Raw genomic sequence first — 14,103 nt, forward strand, 5'->3', positions numbered from 1 at the left:
GATTTATCATGATATTTGTGTTAACGCTTCTTTATGGAGTGGCGTGAGGTTGGATGGTTGATGTGGTTTTAAGAAGTGTGAGCACCCCTAGTGTACGGACCAGGTCTGGCAAACCCATCGGACTTACAAACTGTATTTTTGACTTGGTAGTGGTCGGCCAACCATTGTCAGGTCCTTCCTTTGGACCACACAACCCAGTCATGTGAAGGTAATACATGACAACAGCCAGCTAACCTACCTGGGTGATTTTCGTATTATTATTTATATGAGATGAATTCTGCTTATGAAAATCATGTATGTTCTACCATGATATGAGAATATACGTTTCCCAGATACGATATAAATAATTATACTGATATGTTTATGTATGATTATATATAGAACATAGAAATACTCATGTTGTCACATACTAGTATTAGTTTATTTCCCTTATTGAGAGGTGTCTCGCCCCAAAATTTTATAAACATTTTAGGAACCCCTGATAGGAGAGTGGGTAAAGCTCCGCTGATATAGTACTGTTGATCTGCGCTCTTTAAAGGGTAAGTTTTTGTGGGGACGGTTGGATTTTGTGGGAAATGTCCTTAGGACTTTCTTTTTGGGATGTGTATATAAATGTAATGGATGTAATAACTCTGGTATTGTGATGGATGGTTTTATGTTTATGATATTATGATTTTTGTTTCCTACTACTTAGACTTTCGTTATTGTTCTTTTTTATCCCTGGTACCCACGGGTTCAGGTTGATCATGATCTTCTAGATTTATTATACTGATTTGTATTATTTAAGGAAAAAAAATATGTTTGAAAATTAAGCAAGTTGTTACAAGACGGGTCATCTAGAATATGGTCAAGGGAAAATACAGGACAAGGTAGGACAGGTTCTGTAGGTTCGGGTTTAGAAGAGGCAAAAAGGAAAAATATCTTCATGAAAAATGACATCTTAGGAAACAAAAACTTTGTGTGTGTTAAGATTATAGAGTCGGTACCCCTTTTGACCATACGGGTAATCAAGGAAGACACATTAGATGGCTCGTGGGTCGAATTTGGCTGGGTTATGAGAGTAAGTAGAAGAAAAACACAAGCATCCAAATACTTTTAGGTGAGTATATGTGGGTTTGACACCACGCAATTTTTCATAAGGAGATAAAACACCCAAAACTGGAGAAGGTGTGCGGTTAATGAGATAGGTAGCAGTAAGAATAGCATCCCCCAGAAGTGTGTAGGCATATGTGCTTGAAAGAGTAAGGAGCGGGCAACATTGAGGATATGACGATGTTTGCATTCAACCACTCCGTTTTGTTGAGGAGTGGAGACACAACTGGTTTGGTGGACAATAATACCCTTGGGTGCATAAAACATAGGCATGTGAAATTCTGGCCCATTATCACTTCGTATGATTTTGATGGTGGTAGAGAATTGGTTTTCAACGAGGTGAATGAAAGATTGCAAGAGAGAATAGGTGTAAGATTTGTGGTGCATTAAATAAACCCAAGTACTAGGGGTAAAATCGTCAACAATAGTGAGAAAATAACGTGCGCCAATAATAGAAAGGGTGCGATAAGCCCCCCAAATGTCAACATGTAGTAATTCAAAAGGTTTATGGGAAGAAATATAACTAGTTAGAAATGGAGCACGAGTCTGTTTAGTCAACGGGAAAATTAAACACGATTGCAAATCAGAATTACAAATTTCTGGTTCTTTATTGGAAAGAAAAGACAATTTTTTATTGGACAAATGTCCTAAACGTTGATGTCAAATATGAGAATTCAAAGTGGAGGTGGCCGCCTGACAACAAGCTTTTCTGGTGTTTGCAAAGTGGTAAAGGCCGTCCCGCTCAGTTCCCATCCCAATCATCTTCATCGAGCGCAGGTCCTGAATAAAACATAAATCAGAAGGAAAGATAATGAGACAATGGTGTATTTTACATAACTTACGAACGGAAATTGGGTTGAAATGAAAGGTCGGGACACAAAGAACATTATTTAAAGTGAGAGTAGAAGAGAATCGAACTGATCCAATATGAGTAACGGTGGCACGGGAGTCATCCGATAATTGAACTGTTCGACCATGGACTGGAAAAGATTGGGTCAGAATAGTGGGTGTGTAAACCATATGGCCCTTTGCACCACTGTCAAGAATCCATAGATGATCACTATTGGGCGTACCTTCCAATGAAAAGTCGACACTACCTACTTGGTGTGCCATGGATTGCGGAGGCGTGGAATTGTTGAGAATAGCTAAGAGCTGCTGGCATTGCTCGGGGGTAAAAGGAGAATCTGCTGGTAGTAGAGGAAACTTGATTGGCGCTATGCTTGGAACCTGTGCCATGCTTAGAGTTATGAGATCTCGGAGGGAAGCCATGGATGCAATAGTAACAATCAATAGTGTGCCCATCTTTCCCACAATGACTGCTTTTGAGGGACCTCTTAGGTGGACCTGGTCGGTTGTCTTTCTATGGTGGATAGTTGGAGGTGGCCAAAGCAATGCCTTCAATGGATGGTGGAGTCGAGAGCTGCGGTGGCATTCTTCTTGCATGACCAAGGCATAGGTATGACTTACAATTGGAAGTGGATCCATCAATAGTATCTATCCACGAGTTGCAAGGTGGGATTCATTGAGGCCCATAAAAAAGGTCAACACATTGTCAAATTCTTGTTGGGCTAGATTGTTCTTACGGGCACCACAAGTGCAAGTACGGGCACCACAAATGCAGGTACCACAAGTGCAAATGTGCGGGGATTGAATTTTGGCCAACTCATCCCATAAGCCCTTCAACTTTGCAAAATATGTTGTAACTGAAAGAGAACCTTGAACAAGATTACCGATATTTTGTTTAAGTTTGTAAAGATGTGGCCCATTCACTTGAGAATACCGTTCCTTTAAATCGGCCCAAATGACAAAAGTGGATTTGCAATAGATTATGCTGGAAGAAATATCTTTAGAAATGGAATTGAGAAGCTAGGATATTACCATGACATTGCTTCATTTCCATTGTCATACCTCATGTAATGACCCGAAAAATAATGGTATTTAAATAATAAAAGGAAAGAGAAATGGAAACTGGAAACAGAAGGAGGCAGTCAACAACATTGTATTTTGGAAAGGATAAATCCCGAGGAATTTTTTAGCTCCTCGTCGACGAATACAAGGGACTCGTCGACGAGGGTATAACAGGAGCTCGTCAACGAGGGTTGGAGTTCGTTGATGAACTTTCTACAGGATTCATCAACGAGGTGACGTGACTCGTCGACGAGGAAATACCAAGGGGATGATTTTGGGGTTTTTGAATTTCATTGACGAAGGGGAGAGTTCATCGACGAATTTTGTATTGACCTCGTCGATGAGGTGACGTGGCTTGTCGACGAAGGCTATAGTTTAAATAGGCCTAAAACTCATTTTTTTGTCCGAAATTTCTTGCGCAGCATCTCTTTCTCTCCTACCCTTCAGTCGCTCCTCCTTCTCTCTTCGATTTCGAGCTGGATTTCTACCGGTTCGAGGATCTGAAGCCACCACGACGCTCCTTGGAAAGTTCTCTACAAGTTTGACGGAGCAGATCATCAATGGGGCTGAGTTGGAAACCATCCCAAATCCAGGGTAAGGCTTTCTACTCAATATTTGGATTTTTAACAATTTAAGAAAGCATAGTACGCATAGGAATATTGAATTTTAGTTCTGGGAAATTCCGTTTTCAGGGCGTTGAACGGGGAACCCTGCGGGTGCGAGACAGATTTTCTTAGGGGCTTTTCAGGAATCATGTAAGAGGATAAACTAGCTAGTTCTTTTTAAGAAAATGTATGTATATATAGCATTTGATTTCAGGAAAGTAACTATATTCATATATATGATTTATATTTGAGAAAACACTGCGGAAAATGATGGTATGTTGAAAATATGAAAAACCTGTTAGTGTGGCATGAGTAAAAATTATTATGAAATACTGTTTTCTGAGAATGTGTTAATGATACGGATTTTTATAATGGAAAATTGGCGTACGGGCCGAGATTTTTATATGTTTTGCTGGCGTACGAGCCGTGCTATGCTTATGATTTGCCAGCATACGGGCTGAGCTATGGATATATATTTTGCCAAGTATACGAGCCGTGCTATGGATGTGATTTGCCAGCGTACGGGCTGTGCTATGATATGATTTGCCGGCGTACAGGACGAGCTATCGATGTGATTTGCCAGCGTACGGGTTGTGCTATGATTTGCCAGCGTACGGGCCGAGCTATGATAAAATGTGTAATACTGGCGTACGGGCCGATGATTTTCATGATGTACGTATATATGAAAAATGGCATGATTGATTTGATAATTAATGATATGAAATATCCATGTATCACAGTTTCAGTATATGTTATATGGTATCATAACCTGGTTGGCTTGGTCTAGGCTAGCACTTGCACGGTATCGTTCCTATGTTTCCATGGTCTTCGTGATCATGATATTTGTGTTAACGCCGTTGTATGGAGTGGTGTGAGATTGGATGGTCGATGTAGTTTTTAGGAAGTGTGTGAGCGCCCCTGGTGTACGGACCAGGTTAGGAAGACTCATCAGACTTACAAACTGTACTTTTGACTTAGCAGTGGTCGGCCAACCATTGTCAGGTCCCGCTTTCGGGCCACACAACCTAGTCATGTGGGAGTAATACATGACAACAATCAGCTAACCTACCAGGAATGTTTTTGTATTATTATTATATGAGATGAAATATGTTTATGAAAATACTGTATGTTCTGCCATGTTTTTATGATATATATGTTTTCCCAAAATTGATAAAACAGTTACTGAATATGTTCTGTATGATATATGTATAACATAGAATACTCATATTGCCACACACTGGTATTAGTTTATTTCCCTTACTGAAAGGTGTCTCACCCCAAAATTTTACAAAACTTTTCAGGAGCCCCTAATAGGAGAGCGGGTAAAGCCCCACTGATCTAGTACGGTAGATCTGCAATTCCAGAAGGGTAAGTATTTTGATAGGGTCGGATGTATTTTGTGGAAATTGCTCTAAGACATCTTTTTGGGTTGAGTGTTGTGTATATATGTGTACAGTGATTGTAGTTACTCTGGTATTGTGATGTACGGTATAATGAGATGTATATGATTGTATGTTTCCTGCTGCTTAGGCTTCCGATATATGTTCTGATGTATCCCTGGTACCCACGAGTCCAGGTGGATTATGATCTACTAAGATTTGTGATATTGAATTTTATTATAAAAAAAAAATGTGGGAATTAAGCAAGTCGTCACATCTCAAGTGAGGAACAAGAAGCTGGTGAAGGAACCGTGCCATCAATGAAGTTGAGCTTGTTTTTGGCCTCAAGAGCGAGAAACATTACTTGACTCCATGAGGTGTAGTTGTCCTTAGTAAGTGGAGTGGTAACCAAGACCATGCTGGGGTGATCCGAAGGATGAAGGTACAAGTGATGGGTCGGGTTATCAAAATTCTCTTCCTTTTCAGCCATGAGGAAAAATGAAACCTCTCAAATGAAACACTTTTTTTTTTTTTACTTTTATTTTATTTTATTTTTTTTGAAAGAATTGATTCTCCACTCAGTTGAATATTTTAAATATTTAAAATATTGATTTGCCTTGATCCATAAAGCGTCACTTTGGAATTGCTTTTCAAGATTGAGTGGAAGTAATGGTGGGATTCAGAGCCCACTTTTGACATGGGTTGGCTGGGCGCAAATCTGTAGCTGTGAAAAGGAGGTCATCTTCAACCTCTAATTCGGATGAACCAGCGTGTTCTCTCCTTTGTTGAAGACGACGACGTAGACGATCATGAGATGACATCAAATCGAACGACAGATCTGTAAAGGTGCATATCTAAAAGAGCAACAAGTTGATCGAGGAAGACGACGTCGAAAAGTTGACGGAGATGCCGATGACAATGTCAAAGACTTCAGCGAAGAACAACAATAGAGACAACGGCGTCGGAGGTCGTTGATGGCGGAGACGAAGATCAGATAGGTAGCGAAGGAGTGACAGTTCCTTCGTTGTCGTCAATGGCGGAGCTAGTGGTGAGCTCACTAGACAATTGGAGCAAAGGTTCGACGAATCAGCTCTGATACCATGTGAAAAATTAAAGGAAGAAGAATATATAATAAAAACTCTGTTCAAAATTATATTTTTTACAACAATTTACAACCCTTATTTAGACTTGTAATTGGGGAACAATGGAATAAATACAAAATTAATCCTAAATTAATTTCCACGTTCCTTTTCTATAATAAGGAGATTTGCTGACTTTTCTCAAATGGAAATATCACGTAATTGGGGTCTCATGTTTGCTCCTTGATTTGTGGTTTCCTTAACAAAACTGTGCTCTAGTTATCTGGCCCCAACTGAGAAAACCAAATCAAAGCAAAGAAATTATGAATCTGAGAGCTCGAAAATTATATCAAATGCCTGTAGATGAAAAAAAAAAGAGGCAAAAACATAAATAAGTGAATTGAAAATGGACTTACATCAAACATCTTTTGTGAAAGTAAACTAACAAGCGAGGAGAAACATCAACCCATCTTGTTTCTAGATGAAAAATATCTTCTCTTGATGCAAATTTCTAATGAACATCGAATGTTGGGAGATGCCCATTAATTGATTTTGGTGCATGAATCAAAGGAGAATGCAAACCTAATCAGTGAGGAGAGATAAAAGCCTCAGAAGCAAGAACTGACTCAAGTTGCACACCAACAATGCAAAATCACAAAAACTCCCTGGATTTTTTTTATCCTACAACTTAATTTTTATTTTATTTCACCAAAGACAAAACAAAAGTTGTAAGATTTAACAAGTTTAAAGAGGTGGGCTACTCTTGGGATGTGAAGATGATTAGGATTTGGCATATGACGTTTAACGAAAATTAATCTTAGTTTCATGAGCAATTGTTCTACACAAAGATACCTTCCAATTGGAGATTCATGCATTGAGCATCTTGACAAGGGCTTTGATTACTCTTGCTGCTACACTCAACCGGAACCTTTTTGCATATCCCCCTCTGAAGTCCGTTCTAAGGAGATTTAAACCACATGATATTTATGTGGCGCATCCATTAGCACCAACACAACAACACCTTTCAACTCCCCATTGCACCTATTTTATCTTATTATAGAGATTTTTTAGCTAAACTGCTACTCCAGATCAATGAAGGTTCTTATTAAGCTCAATCGAGGACGATTTCACATCAAGGTCGATGAATCATGCACGGTGCTCAATTTTGATGGAGAAGCTATGCAGTTAGGTACATAATGTGTGTGTGTGTGTGAGAGACTGAGAGAGAGAGAGAGAGAGAGAGTGAGTGAGAGAGAGAGAGAGAGAGAGAGAGAGCCAAAGACAGAGAGTCAGTTCATGTTGCCTTTCCTCTTTTGATTCAATCTGCTATATGCCCAACAATACCACACCTGAGACCCCCAGGGTGTGGTTCAGGTGGTAGTGCGGACTGCGGGAGTGCCTCTCATGAGGTCAGGTGTTCAAACCCTCCCGGGTTCATTTCCACCCCTGGATTCCTGAAATTTACCTCCCTTTGGAGTTGTGGGGTCGGCTTCAAGGGGCGCGGGATTAGTCACGTGAACCGTAAAACGGACACGTGGAAACCCGGTGTGTAATCCAAAAAAAAACAATACCACACCTGAGTTTCCATCCAACAACATTGTCAATTCATGTTTATATATATGTAAGGGTGTTTTTGGAATTAAACCATTACTCTTCGAAATATTCGATGACTGATAGGCCGAAGATAAACAAAAAGTATAATAAATACTTGAAGGGGGTTAAATGGTAATTTTACAAGTTCAATGGGGTATTTTGCACTTAACATTTAGTAAAGGAAGGTTTTATGCATTTTAGCCAAAAAATTTTAAATAATAAATCTTACCAAATTATATATATCCATGATATTCAAATAATACCTTTATACCCATTTATAAATATTTTTAAAATATTTCATAATCACCCATATCTAGTTTAAAATAATATTTTCTAAAATAAATTTATTTATTATTTTTAAATAATTATTTATTTATTAATTTTTTTATTATAATTATCAATATATATATATACACTAGACATGTTCGTTCGATGACTTTTCAATGATAATTATAATAAAAAAATTAATAAATAAATAATTATATAAAAATAATAAATAAATTTATTTTAGAAAATATTATTTGAAACTAGATATGGGTGATTCAGATGTGCCGAAGTCGAAAGTTTGAGATTGTTAAAACTTGATATACATTATTGGTCCATAATGTTGGGGTCTAGGCTATCTCCATCATTGGGAGACAAGCCTACCCACTCCCATTTTTGTGGTGCTTTATCAATAAAAGGGGCAGACGACTGGGCAATTATTTTTTTGTCAACAAAGGCAGCATGATTAGCCGGTGTTTTTCAATATTGGTTGTTGATGCATGGCCAACGTGAGGGAGTTTGTTCAACAACCCATGTGAAATGCGGGCAGAAGGTCTGTATAAATAGAGGAATTGTGCTCAGATTAATTACACGTGAGAAGAGATCTCAAATGAGCACTGCATATTTTTCTCTGAACACTAGGGGTTTGTTGTGATAGGTGTTCCATACCTTGTGAGTGTGGTGTAAAATTGTAAGGGCAATTTTTGGGTTTGGGATTTATCCAGAAATTTTCTTGTTCCTCTTGTTTGTTGGGTGTCTCAAATTTTGGGCAAAATTTGGGACTATTATTTTTGTAAGTCCTTTTATCATAGTGAAGTTTTTGCTCGGTGCGCCCCGTGGTTTTTACCTTCTTATTGAAGGGTTTTCCACGTAAAATTATGGTGTCCTTATTTACTATTTATTTTCGCTTTATTTATTTTTCTAAAGTTACCAAATTTACCTAGTGGGTACTGTGGGTCCCAACAAGCAGTATCAGAGTTAGGTTAGTGGTTTACTATTTACGATATTTTTCAGAAACGACGATGGTAAAATATGATGTAAAGAAATTTACCGGCGATGATAATTTCTCTACACGACAAAGGCAGATGAAGGACATGCTAATCCAACAAGGCGTAAAAAATGCACTAGACGATAAAGAAAAGAAACCGAAATCCATGTCAGATGGTGACTGGGTAGCTATGGACAAGAAAGTTGCGAGTGCAATTCGACTGCACCTATCAAATGAAGTCCTTAACAAAGTAAACGATGTAAAAAGAGCTAGCGAAATCTGGACCAAATTGAAGGGACTATACATGTCAAAAACCATGAAAAATAAACTGTACTTGAAGAAGCAGTTGTATGCGCTCCAGATGAGTGAAGGTACAAATTTGTTGTCACATTTGAATGTATTTAATGGTTTAATTGCGTAGCTAGGAAACCTCAACATTAAAGTAGATGAGGAAGATAAAGTTGTGCTATTGCTAAACTCCTCGCCATCTTCATACGATAATTTGGCGACAACAATTTTACATGGACAAGATACCATCAAATTGAACGATGTGACATATGCGCTTTTGTTAAACATGAGAATGAAAAATCCACATAGTCATGGACAAGCTCTCGTCATAGAGGACAGATAAAGGAGTAAGAATAGGAGTTTCGATAATTGCGACAAGTCCAGAGGTCGCGATAAGTCCAAATCATTTAGATCTAAGTCCAGAAGTAAAATCAGATGTCCCAATTGTGGCCAGTTGGGTCACATAAAAAAGGTATTGTCGGAACCCAAATAAAGAACAAGGAGAAAGTAACAACCAGAGGGAGGACAATAACTGAAATACCACTGCGGTAGCAGAACATGAGGAAATTGTGGTGCTCTCCTCCATAGACAAGGAAAAGTGTTTGCATGAGGTGAGCCCATAATCAGAGTGGGTAGTTGACACAGCGGCGTCCTATCATGCTACTCCTACGAAAGAATTCTATAGTTCTTACAAATATGGAGACTTTGGCACGATGAGAATGGGCAATGCCAGCTACTCAAAGATTGATGTCATTAACACTGAAGGAGGTACGCCATGTTCCAGATTTAAGAATGAATTTAATTTCAAGAATTGCCTTAGATCGAGAAGGCTATGTAAGTCACTTCAGTGACCAGAAGTGGAAACTTACCAAGAGATCGTTGGTAATTACAAAAGGAAAAGCTTGTTGCACACTTTACAAAACAAATGTTGAGCTGTGTAAGCAGGGATTGAATGTGGCTTAGGATAACACCTCACCAAACCTGTGGCACAGGAGGTTAGCCCATATTAGCGAGAAAGGGTTGTAGATTTTGGTGAAGAAATTGTTGATTCCATCTTTTGAAGGTAAAACTATAAATCCCTGTGATTATTATTTATATAGTAAACAACACGGAGTCTCATTTCAGAAGTCTTATAATAAAAAGGTTAAGATATTAGACATGGTATATTATGATGTTTGTGGTCCCTTTGAGACATAGACCTTGAGAGGTAACAAATATTTTGTTACATTTATTGATAATGCTTCACGAAAGTTGTGGGTTTATTTTCCAAAATCAAAAGACCAGATGTTCCAGTTTTTCCAAAAATTTTATGCCATGGTGGAAAGAGAAACAAGTAGAAAGCTCAAATGCCTTTGAACAGACAATGGAGGGAAGTACTTCAGGAGAATTTAAAAGTTACTGTTCACACCATGGAATTTGGCATGAGAAGACAGTTCCTGGTACCCCACAACATAATGGTGTGGCTGAGAGAATGAATCGCACCATTGTAGAGAGAGTCAGATGCATGCTTAAAATGGCTAAACTACCAAAGTCGTTTTGGGGTGAAGCAGTTGGCACAACCTGTTATGTCATGAATAGAATTCCGTTGACAACTTTAGATTTTAACATCCCAGATAAAAGTTGGTCGGGAAAGGACATCTCGTATTCTTATATGAAGGTGTTCGGGTGTAAAGCATTTATGCACGTACCCAAGGAACAGAGGACCAAGCTCGATGATAAGACATTGCCATGCATATTTGTCGGGTATGACGATGAAGAATTTGGCTATAGATTATGGGACCCAAAAAAGAAGAAGATCATCAGAAGTAGAGATGTGGTGTTCCGTGAAACTGAGTTTGGAACACATAAAGATGAGTATAAAGATGATGTTGTAACTAACTATTTAACAAGTCCTTCTCTTCCTAATAATGTCACACGTGAAGAAGATATGCAAAGATAAGGTGACAATGACATGTCAGAAGTAGGCAGTGATGAGGGGGGGAGCAACCCACCCCTGTAGAGATCGATTAACCGCAACTAAGGAGATCAGAAAGAGAAAGAAAACAATCAACAAGATATCCTACTTCTGAGTATATCCTCATTACTAATGAGGGGGAGCCAGAGAATTTTCAAGAAGCACTAACTCATCCTGATAAAAATTGTTGGTTATAGGCCATGAAAGAAGAGATGAACGCTTTGCGGAAGAATGGCATGTACAAGTTAGTCAATCTTCCTAAAGACAAGAAGGCATTGAAGTGCAAATGGGGTTTCAAGCTCAAAAGAGATAATAATGACAAGCTAGTGAAACACAAAACTCGATTAGTGGTAAAAGGATTTGAACAAAAGAAAGGTATTGATTTTGATGAAATTTTCTCTCCTATTGTTAAAATGACATCTATTTGAGCTATTCTCAGTTTAGCAGCTAGGATGGATCTTAAGCTTGAGCTGTTAGATGTAAAGACTGCATTCTTTCATGGTGATTTGGAGGAAGAAATTTATATGGAACAGCCTGAAGGTTTTGAGGTAAAAATAAAACAACACATGGTATGTAAATTGAAAAAGAGTTTCTATGGATTAAAGTAGGCGCCAAGGTAGTGGTATAAGAAATTCGACTCATTTATGAATGATCATGACTATAAAAGAACTATGACAGATCCATGTGTTTACTTTAATTAAGAGATTCTCTGGTAACAACTTCATAATATTATTGTTATATGTTGATGATATGCTTATTGTAGGACAAGATGCTCTATTGATTACAAAATTAAAGGGAGAGATGTCCAAATCATTTGATATGAAATATCTTGGATCAACACAACAAATTTTGGGGATGAACGATTCAACATGAAGAATGCTAAGCTCATTAGCACCCTTTTTGCTGATCATATGAAGTTGAGCAAGAAGACATGTCCTCCTACTATTGGAAGTTGTTCCATACTCCTCAGCGGTTGGGAGTTTGATGAATGCAATGGTCTGCACCAAGCCGAATATTGCTTACGCAGTGGACATTGTAAGCAGATTTCTTGATAATTCGGGGAAAGAACACTGGGAAGTAGTGAAGTGGATCCTGAGGTACTTGAATAGAAGTTCAAAATTGTGCTTATGTTTTGGAGGTTCTAATTTATTTTTGGAAAGTTTTACTGATTCTGACATGGCAGGTGATCTTGATCACAAAAGATCCACGTCTGGATACTTATTCACTTTTGCAGAGGGAGCTATCTTATGGCAATCTAGACTACATAAGTGTGTCGCTTTATCTACGACAGAAGCAAAGTATATTGCTGCCACAAAAGCTGGAAATGAGATGATATGGCTGAAAGAATTTTTCCAAGAATTGGGAATAAAGTAAAGTGAATATGTTATCTATTGCGTTAGCAAGAGTGTAATAGATATGAGTAAGAACTCCATGTACCATTCAAGAACGAAGCACATTGACGTGAGATATCATTGGATACGTGAAAATGTGGAAGACAAATCCTTACAGATTAAGAAGATTTCCACAAATAGGAACCCTTCAAATATGATGACAAAAATAATACCTCGGGATAAGTTTAAATTAAGCGTAAGGCTAGCTGGTATGAGCTTTATCTAGGAGTCCACGTAACATCCTCTTTTAGTTGATGGACCTGGAGGGGGAGATTTTGTTGGGGTCCATGCCATCTCCATTATTAGGAGACAAGCCTACCCATTCTCATTTTGGTGGTGCTTTGTCAATAAAAGGGGCAGACGAATGGGTAGTTTTTTTTTGTCGACAAAGGTAGCAAGATTAGCCGGTATTTTTCAACATTGGTTGCTGGCACATAGCCAGCGTGACGGGGTTTGTTCATCAACCCATGTGAATTGCGGGCAGAAGGTCTGTATAAATAGAGGAATTGTGCTCAGGCCAATTACACCGTGAGAAGAGATCTCAAGAGAGTACTGCATATTTTTCTCTAAACACTATTAGGGGTCTGTTGGGAGAGGTGTTCCATATCTTGTGAGTGTGATGAAAATTGTGAGGGTAATTTTTAGGTTTGAGATTTATCAATAAATTTTATTGTACCTCTCGTTTGTTGGGTGTCTTAAATTTTGAGCAAAATTTGAGACTATTATTATTGTAAGCCCCTTTATCATAGTGGAGTTTTTGCTCGGTGCGCCTCGTGGTTTTTACCTTCTCATTGAAGGGTTTTCCACGTAAAATTTTGGTGTCCGTATTTACTATTTATTTACCTACTTTATTTATTTTTCTGAAGTTACCAAATTTACCTAGTAGGTACCGTGGGTCCCAACACATACCCTAATAGCTTAAGTTTTAGATGAAGTAATAATTTAATATGGTATCAGAGTTAGTTAGCAGAAGGTTATGGGTTATAGTCTTGTTGCTCATGTTTATTCTGTAGTATTTAAAAAATTGTTATATTCTCTATTATTGTGTCTTTATATCTCCACATGCCGTGGAGGACCGGAATGGGCACATAAGGAGACTCCGGCGAAAGCAACCCCAAATGGAACCACAAGTTGGACTTCTCCATATGGGAGACCCATTTCCAGAACCATGTTGTTGTTCTTCGTATCCAATTGTTTGGCCAGCGTAGACTACAGGAGGATGAGTATAACGGTGAGGTCAACTTAATTGCCCTTGAAGAAGCTCTTTGACAAAGCCCCCGATAGCGGTGTCAAGAGCTATGATGTGATCAACACCGCAACCACGACACCGTCCACCAAAAAGCTCACAATCTACCACAATTTCGGGAAATCTTATGACTACGACAACGTAGATGACACTGATTTTCTCGATGCTTTAGTTAAGGTCCTTGATGTTGTTGGCATCAATAGATTTGTATAATTGAAAAAACACCACAATAGATTTTGGATAAATGATTTTGAAGTTGGTAGGAAAGGTAATATTTTCTATATATATATATATAAATGCATCTCACCAATGCATG

Source organism: Malania oleifera, chromosome 12 (assembly GCF_029873635.1).
Source record: "Malania oleifera isolate guangnan ecotype guangnan chromosome 12, ASM2987363v1, whole genome shotgun sequence".
NCBI classification, from domain to species: domain Eukaryota; kingdom Viridiplantae; phylum Streptophyta; class Magnoliopsida; order Santalales; family Ximeniaceae; genus Malania; species Malania oleifera.